Here is a 13,843-nt window from a genome sequence, read left to right as displayed (position 1 = left end):
ATTATGCCATATCCTAACATGCATTTAGTAATATGGCGATTTTGAAAACCAATTTTCAAGGTTCTAGTTATAATAAAACCAATTTTATTATATGTGAGTAATCGCTTAGTTTTAATAAACCCATTTTATTAACTAATTGACGCGATATTACCAAATATATATTAGAACCCGTTTTATGCTAGTTGTCGTTCCTATGTGACGGTTTGGATATCCTAATATCTATCAACCACACATTACATAAAGTAAAACAAACAACCAAGCATACATGCAAAATATAGTCATAACCGAGAACCGCTAAGTTTGACCATACTTGTTAGCCGAAACAAGTATAGGTCATAAGTCTCACCTAAGGGACAAAACATGACACAAGGATGGAATGTTGACTCCCACTTGACCTTGCATCCAAATGCTTCAAGTATCCTTTCCAAGTTGTTGTGTTCTTGTTGGGCTTGTAAATGGGCTCCAAACTTCCAAAAGTCTTCTTGGGCCCAAGAGTGAAATTTATGGGCCTAATGGGCTTGAATCCCATGATGGGCCGGTGAGGCCCAACAAGCCCAAAATTTCGGTCCAAGGCCCAAATCCACCAATTCTTGCATCTTCAATTTTTACAAAATGTATCCTAATACATATTTTTCTAAAAAAAAGAAAATGCAACTAATCTATTTATTACATACCAACTTATGAATAAATAAATTACATAAGCCTAAGATTATGAATTATTACAACCATATTGAATAATAAACATAATCAACATACACAAACAACAATCAACACATCCAAGGTCTCGGTTTCGGTTATGACACAATCAAACATACCAAATGTTCTAAGCATGCAACCTAAGCAACCAATGCCCAAAATCACCAAAAGGAATCGGCCCCCCCCCCCCCCCCAAGAGGCTACGGCCCATCCCCCCCCCCCAAAATTTTTGCAATTTTGATATTTCAACATCCAAATGTTAAATGGTTTCCTAAGATCTTTGCATGCATGTCAAGATCTTACAAAACCATGAGGGGTAAAATCCACCAAAATTTCGGACCCCTTTTTCACCCATGAAAAAACCGAAATCTATGAACATGCAAGGAGCATAAGTCCTTGTAACCGGCTCTTGATGCCATTGTTGGGTTTTATACAAGTTTATCAAAGTCAAGTTAACCATATTTAACTAGAAAACGCAACGGAAGCTTAGATTTTAAATCTAGTTATGAACATACCATTATGTTAAAATCAAAACCCAATGAACAAGGATCAAAATTACAAGAACAATATGCTCACAAAATGTAAATGTACCTTCTTCTACCTTTAGAAGAATAAGTAAGATATTGAAGATGATGGTGGATGAATGGCAAGCCTCCAAAGAAGAAGACCTCAAGATAGTGATACCCCAAGCTATTTGTGACAACACCAATTTGATTGCTAGGATTTATGAACACTTAAACAAGCTCACCAAGCTCTCCCAAAATCCCCTCTTTGGCCGTGAGTTTTGGAGGAGGAAGAGAGAGAGGATTTTTGATTCAACTCTTGAATTCAAAATGGGGACAAGATCAAAAATGCATGTCTTGTGAATGGTGGAGTATAAAGAGATGGTCCACACAAAAGGACAAAACATTTGGTTGAACCAAAACCACCACCCACATGGGGTGGCCGGTTTTCCCTTTTTTTTTTTTTTTTTTTTGTTGTTTTGTTTTAACCATTTAAAACATCTCCTTTTATTTTATAAAACTCATTTTTATAAAATGCACATACATTTATGTAATTATTTAACCAATTAAATAATTAATTTATATAAACAAATTATCCAGATAATTTATTTAAATCCTCAAGTGTGTTTGTTTAGAAAACCAATTTTCTACACACGTAGTGTTCGGTATTCGTTTAAATGATCAAATCATTAAAAGAATACATTTGGTGTCGTCTAGCTTGTTATTGGGTATGACCCGACTTGGATCAAACACAGTTAGCCACATTAGTATAAGTATGTGTCTCGGGCATACGTAATTCCAACAGAACTCGGCAATGGAAGCTGCACTGAAGGAGGCTTTATTGAAAATTCAAACCCTTGAGGGTCAGTCTGAGGTTGAGAAGACCTCAGATGCACCAAAACAGGGGGAGAATATTAATGTTGAACAGGAGGTTGGACCATCTGATGCCCTAAACATGATCAATCAGCTATATGATGATGAGTCAGAAGTTGAGGGGGAGAATATGGAAGATAAAGAAACTGAGGAAGAAAGTTTAAAAAGAAAAGCAAAAGGCAAAGGGGTTGCAATGACTGAAGATGATCTACATTCCCTGCTTAAGCACCCAGTCCAATCAGAAGATATCTTGTTTGAAGAAAATGTTGTTGATCCGGATGTAGCTGAAGCCGAGTCTGTAAAGACTGCAATTGATTTAATGAATGAAGAGCTGGATGCTCTAGAGAGGGAACAGATGATGGAAGAAACGGAGGAAATCCCTCAGGAAGTAATTGAAGCATTGATAAACATGAAAGACAAAGACGAAGAAGATGAGAGGAGGTTAAGGGAAGCTGATGCAGCAATCAAGGCTACAATTGATGCCTTCAATGAAAGTCTGAATAATGATCAAGAAAAGGCTGCAGAACCTACAAAAATTGAGACTGAAGAGCCAACAACCAATGAACCAGAAAAATCAGTGACTGAACCTGAAAATCTTGAAAAAGAACAAGAACTTGGGTTGGGACCAGTTATTCATGAAGAAGATGAAACCATTGAAGTCTCAGCAAGCACTATGGTTAAGTTGATAATATTGAAGGATCTTACACTGATTCTGAATAATCTAGAGAGACATCATCCAGAGATTGTGATGGAAGCAAGAAAGGCTCAACTAGAATTTATAAATCTGAGAAAAGGAGAATCAAGACCTAAAGAACATGTTGAACCAAATGAACCCATCATTCAAGAGGTCACTGAAGAAACTGAAGAGACTCATAGAAACGAAGATGTTATTGAAGAATCTGAGTCTGTGGATGAGGAGATAATTATTGAAGAACTAGAAACAGAAGTGGAGCAGCCCGATACATCTACTCCAACTCAATCAAGTTTAAAAAGAAAAGACACAACTGATGATGTTGAGACACCAAAAACCAAAAGACAAATCTGTCAAGGAAAATGGTGTACAAATTGAGGTTAGACAAACTTGAAGAAGGTAGAAGAGATCAATCCAAACAAACTGATGAACCAATGATTGAGGCTCTTCATGACCTTGAAAAAGTAATTGAATTGGATGGTGAAAGTGAAAATGAAGAAAAATTGAAGAAAGTCGAAAAAGAAAATGAAGATGAGGAAAAATTGAAGAAGACTGAAAGGAAACAGAACAATGAAGAATATTATGAATCCTTGAAAGCCAAACACAAGGATATCAAATTCCTCCAGCTGTATGGCTAAAGCTACAACTTCTTGATTAATCTTTCTCATGGAGAATTGAAAAGAAACATTCAACAAATTAAAGACTCTCACAAAGATCAAGCAAGTCCAGAAAATTTTGAAAGAGAGCAGGAATTGAAAATGAGGTTACAAAGGGAAAAGGATGAAGCTGAAAAGAAAAATCAAGAATTAAAGAAGTGGTTTGAGGACCCTCAGAGGGTAGAGTTGTTAAAAAGAATTGTGATGGAAAAGGGTGTGTCAGAAGAACAGTTTCAAAACATGCCTGTTGAACAATTAATGGAGATATATAATAGAGAGCAGAAACTGTATCTTGAAACCCAAAGAAAATTACAGGAGGAAAGGAGGAGAGTTGAAGAGGAGGTACGTGCTGAAATGATGGGTGCTCTCCACAAAAAGGGAGTAAGAATGTCAAAGTTGTTGGTACAAACAGATGAAACGATAAAGAGATGGTATGTTGAAGAGGGCCTTGATAGAATTAAGAAAGTTGAAAAGGGGAGCTCAAGTGGAACCCATAGGTCAGAGAGTGTGAGGCCTGTGCAGCCAAGAAATTTAAATTTACCCACACATCTCTACTTTGATAGAAGATCAAAGACCTTAAGGGTTGTCACTGAAGATGAAGCAGAACATCTAATCATCTTCAGGGATGATTTGAGAAACTTTTCAGAAGAACAACTGATCAAGATGACTGAGCTGAATTTATATGACAATCAAGTAAGAAGTCAACCATCTGGTCAACTAAGGAATGATCTCTCAAAGTTTTTAAAAGATCAAGCTGAAAAGGGATTCCTATTTCTGCAGCAAAAGAAGAGAGAGATCAGGAGTCAAGCAGAAAAAGAGAAGAGGAGGAAGAGAATAAGTGAAGTTCACATATCCGAGCTTTCCCTCTCTAAATCAAATAAACAAAGAACTCTAGCAAGCAGCTCTCATCAGAAAAGGAAGACCTTAAAAGAGTGCTTGGCTATGAGAGAAGTGATGAAGGATCCCAACTCAAGAGTGCAACAATTTGGAAGAATCACATACATAACGTACAATCAAAATGATGATTCGACCACTTTGGGAAATGAGTCAGGGATACCTATTGGAGTCATAAGGGAGGATGGTGATCTGCATTAAATGCATCCACAAGATTTACAAGATTTGATTGATGCAAGATTCCCAAGTGATGCCTCTGACTCCTCTGAACTTGACATGCTGAAGCAAAGAGCTGCATATGTGAAGAAATTGAAAGAAAGGGCTGAAGCCAAGAACAGAGGAAGAAGATAACAGAATGGAGCTAATGGATGATTGATTTTTAATTCTGTTTATCTTTGTATTTTGTTTGAGTTGTAAAAATTTATTGTGTAATGCCTATGTGGCAAAAATCCAATTATATAATGAAATGACACGTTCTTAAATGATTTATCTAGAAATCTGATACATGTGTAACACTGTGCAAGTATGTTTTGGTGCATCTGAGCTTGTTCCAATCTAGGGGGAGATTGTTGGGTCGGATTTCTTGATAAGGAAGATTGGAATCTTCTCAACCTCCTCAGAAACGGGTAAGTATGGAATACGAGCAAGCCCAGACGATCGAGCATGGTTTTTACTACTTCGAGCAAGTTTCTGAATCTTTAATGGTTGATTCTTCTAATTGTTGAAGGCTTCGAGCAAGCGACACTTCAACTAGCAAGGGTATTCTTCTATCAAGCATGGATTGCCAATCGAGCAAACAGCTTGATCATACAAGTTCCAGCCAAGTGTTACGAGCACAGGATGATCGAGCACATGGGGACAAGCATGGATGCAATAAGAGGATGTCACGTGAATCAAAGCAAAGACTTCGAGCACAGTTCAGTTACCGAGCAAGATTTACATCCGAGCATGATAAAGATTGCTGAATAAGAAAAGCTGAAGACATCAAGAAGAATGAACTTGCTCGATGGACTTATTCGAGCAAAGTTTGAACAAGTCAAGAGGAATGAAGCTTACTCGAAGAGAATATGTATTCTCCGAAAGAGAATATATTCCAAGTAAAGTATGCTCGAGGACACTCTTCGAGCACACCTTGTATAGGAAGCTTGCTCGAGCAAGGTATATACCTTGCTCGAGGTCTGAAATACTTGTATTAGATTTATCTTTCATTATGTAATGTCTAAGACGTATACATGGAATGTTAGGGTCTATATATAGACATCCTAGGGTACGACTAGCGCACGGGTTTTTTTGGCACTCATACTGACAATCTTTGCAGACGAATATCAAAAGCCGCCGTAACACAAAACCCTAGACATTCCATTCACTGTATCATTGACGTATCATTTAATATAGTGAATCTTTGTCGTTGAAATAGTCTTTACTGATTATCATTTATTGTTTTGTGCTTGATAATTCTCCACAAGCTTTCATTCTCAATAATTGAATATCCTGATTCCGCCGGGATACTCAATCAGTCTTTGAGTAATTAAGTCGGTGTGTTCTTGTCAAACCTTTGCTAAGGTTGCACCTAACAGACGGTCCTGACAATATTAGTAATATGGCCTTAGTTTGATAGAAAACAAGTTAAACGAAAACATGCTCGTTTAACTACTCGCTATATATTTAAACGCGAAAGATAGTTACAAACCAAGCATTGTATCATCCGTTAAGCCGAAAAAGATTTACCAAACACTTATTTGAAATGTTTTAAGCGATCCGTGAAAATATTTTTGATTTTTACAAACATATAGTATGTTTTTATAATTTTACACAAAAATAGCCGAAAAACACTCGTTTTCGCGCTGTTTAACGCACCCGATAAGTTTTTCGCGCCAAAAACCGAACCAGAACTAAATTTGGACTGGGCTTTTCGTATTTGGGCTTGAGAAATCAGAAACTTGGGCCAAAATGGGCCCAAAGTGGGCCCATGGACTTCCGGCCGCAGCCACCACCCCACCCCCCCCCCTTTTTTTTCCTTTCACATATAAACTAGATTTGAGATATTTTTACACAAATTTTCAAACACAGCTTCTGGAACTCTTCTTATACAGCCAAAACCAGCAAGAAAACTAGGTAAAAACCATATGATTAATCGATTTTTGATTCGTTTAAACTCGTTTAACAACATATAAACATGTCTTGATTGTTAAAAATCATAGTTAACTATGTAAAACTCTCAAAAATCATTCAAAAATATACTTTGATGTTAAACCTAGTTTCAAATCAGAATCATGATTTTTTTTGCTATAAACACGGATTAAAGGGTTGAAACGGCGTTTTTACGGTTCAAAAGTTCGTTTTTGTGCACTAGCCGAAACACTAAGTTAAAAGGTTGTTCTATTGATGAAAACTGCTTGTTTTGTGATATAGGACTTGTATCTAGCTTGCATGGAAGCACAAGAACCTAAAAACTTAAATGAGCCAGACCCGCTAAGGTAATGCCGAAACACTCGCTTACGGGCTATTTAGGTTAAGGTTGTGATGTGCATATTATTAGGCCTTGAAATTTTTCAGGGACATCAGGGACCATGTCAATGAGTCCCTGTTTAAATTTGGTAATTTTTTGACAATCCGAGAATATTTGGAGAATTTATTACCGAATTGGGACGTTTATTTGGGAAAAATAGCTAAATTACTTCAAAAATTATGAAATTTTTCTGGGAACTCAGATTTGATGTATTTTGATCACATATGAATTTTGGGATCATTTGAAGATGTTTAAAGGTGTTTTGTTTATATGTGTTCGTGTGAATTTTTATAGCCGAATTTGGGCCGAAAAGAATATCGCACGAGCTTTTTACATTTTGGAATTGATACAGGTTGATTTGGGACACGATTTGAGTATTCAAGAATTTTTGTGGAATTTTTGGAAATTGTTTGGGGTACACGGACGATTTTCAGACAAAATATAGCTGATAAAATGAATTTTTATAAATTAATAAATCAGTAAATGTTGGTACATGATGTCAGTAGTTCAGTATCTAGTGTCTGTAATCGAGTTAGTTTTTTTTGTATTTAAAATTAAGCGAAGTTGTGTCTCAAGTTCGCCTAATATGGGCGAACTTGTGAAACAAGCGAAGTTAGTGACAACTTCGCCTAAACATGTTAGGCGAAGTTGTCGTATGTTATAAATGTTTAGCTGCGGCTAGGTTTTGGTAGGAGTTGTTCAGTTTTGTGTAATCGGTGATTGATATCACATGTTACTAGTTGCAATACAACGTGTCTTTTGAGTATTGTAACGTGTGTTTGCTTGTGTTTAACGTGTATCGTCTTCTACGCTCGTATCGTCTTACGTAGGGATTCCGCACCTACGTAGAACGAGATATTCCGTGTAGATCCGGCTGGGAACCTACAATTGGTATCAGAGCATTTGCTCGTGATTGTGTGGTTCGGGATTATCACACAATTCGCGGGACGAGTTTACGTTAATATGCCGAGTTTTTGTGTCTTACTCACCTCCCACCATCAAATACAACCCATTACACCTTCGCATACCTCGCAAAACGTCAAAATCAAACCTGCAAAAACAACTGTTCATCAGGCGAAGTTGCCGCTACTGTTTGTAGGGTTTAGGCGAAGATATAAGGTTAAGCGAAGTTATTAACAACTTCGCCTACCTCACAAGTTCGCTTATCTTAAGTGAAGTTATCTACAACTTCGCCTAATCAGGCGAATTTAAAAAGGAGCGAAGTTAAGAATTCAAGCGAAGTTAAGACTTAAGCGAAGTTAAGTTTAACTTCGCCTACAGTACTGTTCAGAATAAAATTTTTATTTTTGGTTTCTTTGAGTGCTCGTTTGTATTTCTTCCAAAGATGACTTCTATAAATATTACGGAACTGGTGAAAATGGAGGTGGAAGCAGGTTCAGCTACTAAGGCACCGAAAATGCTTAAGGGTACCGATTTCGTAGCTTGGAAAGATCGGTTTGAGCAGTATGTTAAATATCAAGATGCTAAGATGTGGGTGTGCATTCAAGATGGATACATTCCACCAACGGCTTTGTATGAGGGTCGTGAACAAATTAAGAAATACAATAAGATGGAAGAGGAAGAAAAGAAGATGTATGAGCCTGAAAGCAAAGCTCATGCTGCGATAACAATGGCTCTTCCATAAGATATTCTTCACACCTTCAGGAAATATAAAACCGCTAGAGAGCTATGGGAAGCGCTTGAAAACCGATTTGAAAGTAATGTGGGGATACGTGCATCCAAGATTAAGCTACTCAAAACCCAATTCTCGGTGTTCAAGTACTTGAAGAATGAATCACTTGATGATATCATCACAATATATTATCACCTGATGACCGAACTCAGCAATTATTCCATTGTTTACAAAGAAGAGGAGATCGTAGAAAAACTCCTTGATGCTCTCCCACCGAAATGGGAGATGTACACTGTCTTGATGAGAGAAGATAAAGAGTTTGCCAACATTGACTTGGAAACAGCAGTCAACAAACTACGAACTTTTGAACTTAACATGGTTCGAAAAGAGACACCAACTGATCAGGTTCAGGATCCGGGAATGTATGGTGCGAAAGTTAATTGAAGTTCAAGTTCGAAGTCAGAATCGTCTGCTTACTACTCAAAGGGAGACTCGAGCTCTAACTCAACTCATGATGGTCATGTAACTCTCAACATGGATGGTGATGTGTGTTTCGTAGCTGGTGGATCAAACACTTCTAAACCTCAAACAACAAAGGGTAGTTTTTCTTCAAGCATTCCGAACAACAACTACTCTCAGATGCCCATGAGTGTTAAATCTGCTGAACAGCAGTTTGCTCTCTATGCCTCTTTCATTGCTTCTTACGAAAATTACATTAAAGGTAAAATCGTTGATCCTGCAACTTTAGACGAAGACTATGATCAGATCGATGCTGATGATCTGGAGGAGATGGATCTGCAGTGGCAGATGGCAATGATAGTAAGAAGAGTTAAAAGGTTTATGAAGAAGACTGGTAGAAAATTTGTTGGTGAAAGACCAGGTTTTGATAAGTCAAAGGTTCGGTGTTATAACTGTCAACATAATGGACACTTTGCTAAAGAATTCACAAATGAACGTGTGGAACGTAGTTAGAACAGGCCAACACAACCAAATGGGGGGAAGTAACGAGAATAGGGCGATGATATCCAGACAGAACGGGGAATACAATTGGAATCTGCAAGTTGAGGAAGTGTTCGAACAGGCCAACTTGGTTAACATCGAAACTGAAGGAAAAAACAGAGAGACAAGAGAAGATCAAGCTTATATGGCAGAGATGACAGATCAGCTCTCTGAGGTAAGTTCTAAACTCCCTTGTACAAAATGTGAAAATCTGTCTGAACAGCTGAAAACAATAACTGATCAGTTTGTTAGTTTGTATCCTCAATTTAGAACATTAAAAGAAGATCATTATTACACTAAAACTAGAGAAAAAAATTACACGGTAAAAATAAAAGCTAGTGAGAAAGATATCAGAAGTCTTAAAGCCAGTCTAGCTGAAAAAATACAGGTAATTGATCTTAGCTATGAAGTGTTAGAAGAGAAAACCAAACTAATTGCTGAAAGGGATAAACAGATAGCTGATTACCAGGTGAAAGTGGTGGAACTAAACAGAAAGCTTGAGCAATTTAGAAATTCCTCCGCAATACTTGATCACCTCGTAAGTGATCAACGTTCCCCAGTTAAAAGGGGAGGAATTGGATATTCTGAAGTTCCACCTCCTTATAATCATAACTATACTTATGATCCTAGTAATCAGAAATCTGTTGATGTTGAAATTGGTCAGACAGTTCCTGTTAAGGTTACGATTAAAGATCCAGAAGTTAGTAAAAGCGAAACAAGTAAGCCTGTTTCTAATGTTAAGATTTCTGTTCCTAGTCCTGTCTCATCAAATTCGGACAAGACATCTGAATCTAGTGAGACAAAAGAAGAGGCTGTGTTACTAAAACGTGGAGAGGAACATAAACCAACTGAAAAGAATTCTCCACTAAACCCGTATGTCCCACCATATGTTAGACAAACGGGCAGTAATGCAACCTCAACATCTAAAACAACTGTTGAGACGAAAGTTGAACACAGGAGCTGTTTCAATGCAATCAAATAGGACACCTGATTGCTGATTGCCCTCTGAATCAGAGATTCAGAGGTATGAGGCCTTCGAAAACTGAGAGTAGAACTAACAGTAATTACTATAATGGTAAAAATGAAAACTCATCAAAGTTCAGATATTGGACTAATCCAGGTTTTCAAAGAAGTCGATCTCAGTTTTTCCCTGTTAACAACCAAATCATTAGTAATAATTCATTTAATTCACGAAGGTTTGGATGGCCTCAGAGTCAATCTACTAGAAGGTATCCTTTTAGGACTTACAGAAATCATTCTAATACTAACTTTGGACAGCCAAAGTACGGGATGCCTTTTAACAGATTTAATCGACCCAAGACCAATAGGTCTTGGGTCCCCAGATTTTAATCCTTTGCTTTAATCATGCAGGAACAGTTGAACAGGGCTGCAAACAATCTATGGGTTGTGGATAGCGGCTGTTCCCGGCACATGACGGGTAACAAGAATTTGTTACACGAATGGAAACCTGTTCAGGGAGGTAGAGTAAGTTTTGCTGGAGAGAGTGGTGGAAGAATTACTGGAATTGGGACGGTGACTAATGGTATAATGAAGTTAGAAAAAGTGAATTTCGTTGAAGAGTTGAAGCATAATCTGCTGAGTGTATCTCAGATCTGTGACAAAGATTACGCTGTGCACTTTACCAAAAATGAAGCGATCGTACTGTATCCTGGTTACAAGATACAAGAGGAATGGATAGTAATGAAGGTTCCAAGGGAAAAGAATACATATGTTATGCACAAGAGGTCGACTGAGATGGCAACAGAAGAATCATGTCATCTGTCAAAAGCAACTGAATCGGAGTCCGAGTTATGGCATCGAAGAATGGGGCATATTCATCTTCGAAAAATGAACTACATTGTCAAGAATGGGCTGGTGCTAGGTGTTCCCTTGAAAAATTTCAACTTTGAAGACCAATGCTTATCGTGCAAAAAGGGAAAGCAACACAAGAAATCTCATCACACCAAGAAGGTTAATTCAATAGTCAGTACCCTAGACCTACTTCACATGGATCTCTTCAGTCCCGTGAATGTAAAAAGCCTAGGTGGAACATCATACTGCTTGGTGATAACTGATGATTTCTCTCGATATTCTTGGGTATATTTCCTGAAGACAAAGGATGAAACGGTTCAGTTGGTAATGAATTTGATTACCAAGGTTGAGAATATTATGGGGAAGAAGGTTAAATACATCAGGACTGACAATGGGACAGAGTTCAAAAACTATCAGATGGAGATATTCTACTTACAGAAAGGGATAGACCACCAGTACAGCGCTCCGTATACTCCGAAACAAAATGGGGTGGCTGAGAGGGAGAACAGAACGCTAATTGAAGGAGCCAGAACCATGCTGGCTGATTCTAAACTTCCTGTGGTGTTCTGGGCTGAAGCTGTTGCTACAGCCTGTTATATCCTTAATAGAGTTTTAACTGTTAAAAGATTGAATAAAACATGTTATGAACTTATGCATGGTAGAAAGCCTAACTTGAGTGGTCTCGAACCATTCGGGTCCCCGTGTTCGATATTAAAGACGAACTCAAAATTTGGTGAGATAGCCGACGAAGGTATTTTAGTCGGATATGTTGTTGGGACCCCCAACAGACGAGTCTTTAATCTATCGACCAGCAAGGTTGAGGTGGTGTGTAACACTGACATCACAAGTCACAAATCACCAAAACCAAGCACGGGACCCGCTGGGGCTTTCGACTATGATAGGCTTTTTAAATCTTTTAATTTGCCTTACTTGGATTGTGCAGAAGTTGATGAGAGAATTGCTACGAAGATGCTTTATGATGAGGAAGAAAATTTTGTGCAACGACCGCAGTACGATGAATGTCAACCTTCCTCGTCAAATGCTGTCGATACCCCTGCTGCCTCTACAGAAGAGGAATTCTTCAATCCGTTTCATTCTCAACAACAATCACCCATTGATGAGCTACCTTCGAACCTGGAAGACAATCTGCAAGTCAGTTCGGTTCCGACTACGAGTGTTCACAAAAATCACCCTTTGGAGAACGTGATAGGTGATCTGTCCGACGGTGTACAAACAAGACGAAGCTTGAATGAGCACACTTGTGTTTACACAAGCATTAAAGATACAGGCATCATTAACGAATGCTTGTACACCTGCTTTATCAGCCAGATTGAACCAAAGAACTATCAAATGGCTCTCAAGGATAGCTCGTGGGTCGAAGCCATGCAAGAAGAGTTAGCCCAGTTCAAGAAGATGGAGGTATGGAATTTGGTTGCAAAACCGAAAAATGTGCATGCGATTGGCACAAAATGGGTTTTCAAATGCAAGAGAGATGAAAAAGGGATAATTATCAGGAACAAGGCGAGGCTGGTTGTAAAAGGTTTTAATCAGCAAGAAGGGATCGACTACAATGAAGTGTTTGCTCCTGTAGCGAGATTGGAAGCGATTCGATTGTTTTTGGCATTTGCTGCACACAAGGAGATGAAGGTGTTCCAGTTAGACGTGAAAAGTTCGTTTCTTAATGGTAAAGTCGATGTGGTTGTGTACATTGAGCAACCTCCGGGTTTTCCTGACCCAGACTTTCCTGATCACGTGTACAAGCTAAGTAAAGCGCTATATGGGCTACATCAGGCTCCTCGTGCCTGGTACGCAACTCTATCCGATTACTTGCTTGACAATGAATTTGAAAGGGGAAAGATCGATAGCACACTGTTCGTTAAGAGAAAAGGAAGCGACTTTCTTCTGGTGCAAGTCTACGTGGACGACATCATCTTTGCTGCATCAAAAGTCACCATGTGTCAGGAATTTGAAGCCGTCATGAAAAAGAGGTTTGAAATGAGTGCTATGGGTGAACTAACTTTCTTTTTAGGACTGCATGTTGATCAGAAGAAAGATGGGATGTTCATTCATCAGACTAAATATGTCCAAGACGTTCTCAAACGTTTCAAGATGGAGGACAGCACTCCATTTGATACTCCAGTTTGCGTCAACCATAAACTGGGTGCTGATTCAGACAGTGATGCAGACGTGGACCCCACCCAATATCGGGCAATCATAGGTTCTTTAATGTACTTAACTGCATCTAGACCTGATATTATGTTTGCAGTTTGTCTTTGTGCTCGCTTTCAGGCAAACCCAAAGGAATCTCACATGAAGGGTGTGAAGAGGATATTGCGATATCTCAAAGGCAAGCCTAAGCTAGGGTTGTGGTACACGAAAGGAGGAGACTTGGAGTAAGTCGCCTACACAGATTCTGATTATGGAGGATGCAATCAGAATCGGAAGTCAACAACAGGTGGATGTCAGTTTCTTGGAGGCAGATTAGTGTCATGGCAGTGCAAGAAGCAGACCTCAATCGCCACACATACTCCTATTTGCATTGATAACACTGCTGCTATCTCAGTAACTAACAATCCC

Source organism: Bidens hawaiensis, unplaced genomic scaffold, assembly GCF_021521415.1.
Source record: "Bidens hawaiensis isolate Kalapana, Puna unplaced genomic scaffold, B.hawaiensis_p1.1 tig00002924_1, whole genome shotgun sequence".
NCBI lineage: Eukaryota > Viridiplantae > Streptophyta > Magnoliopsida > Asterales > Asteraceae > Bidens > Bidens hawaiensis.
This window is presented reverse-complemented; position numbering follows the sequence as displayed.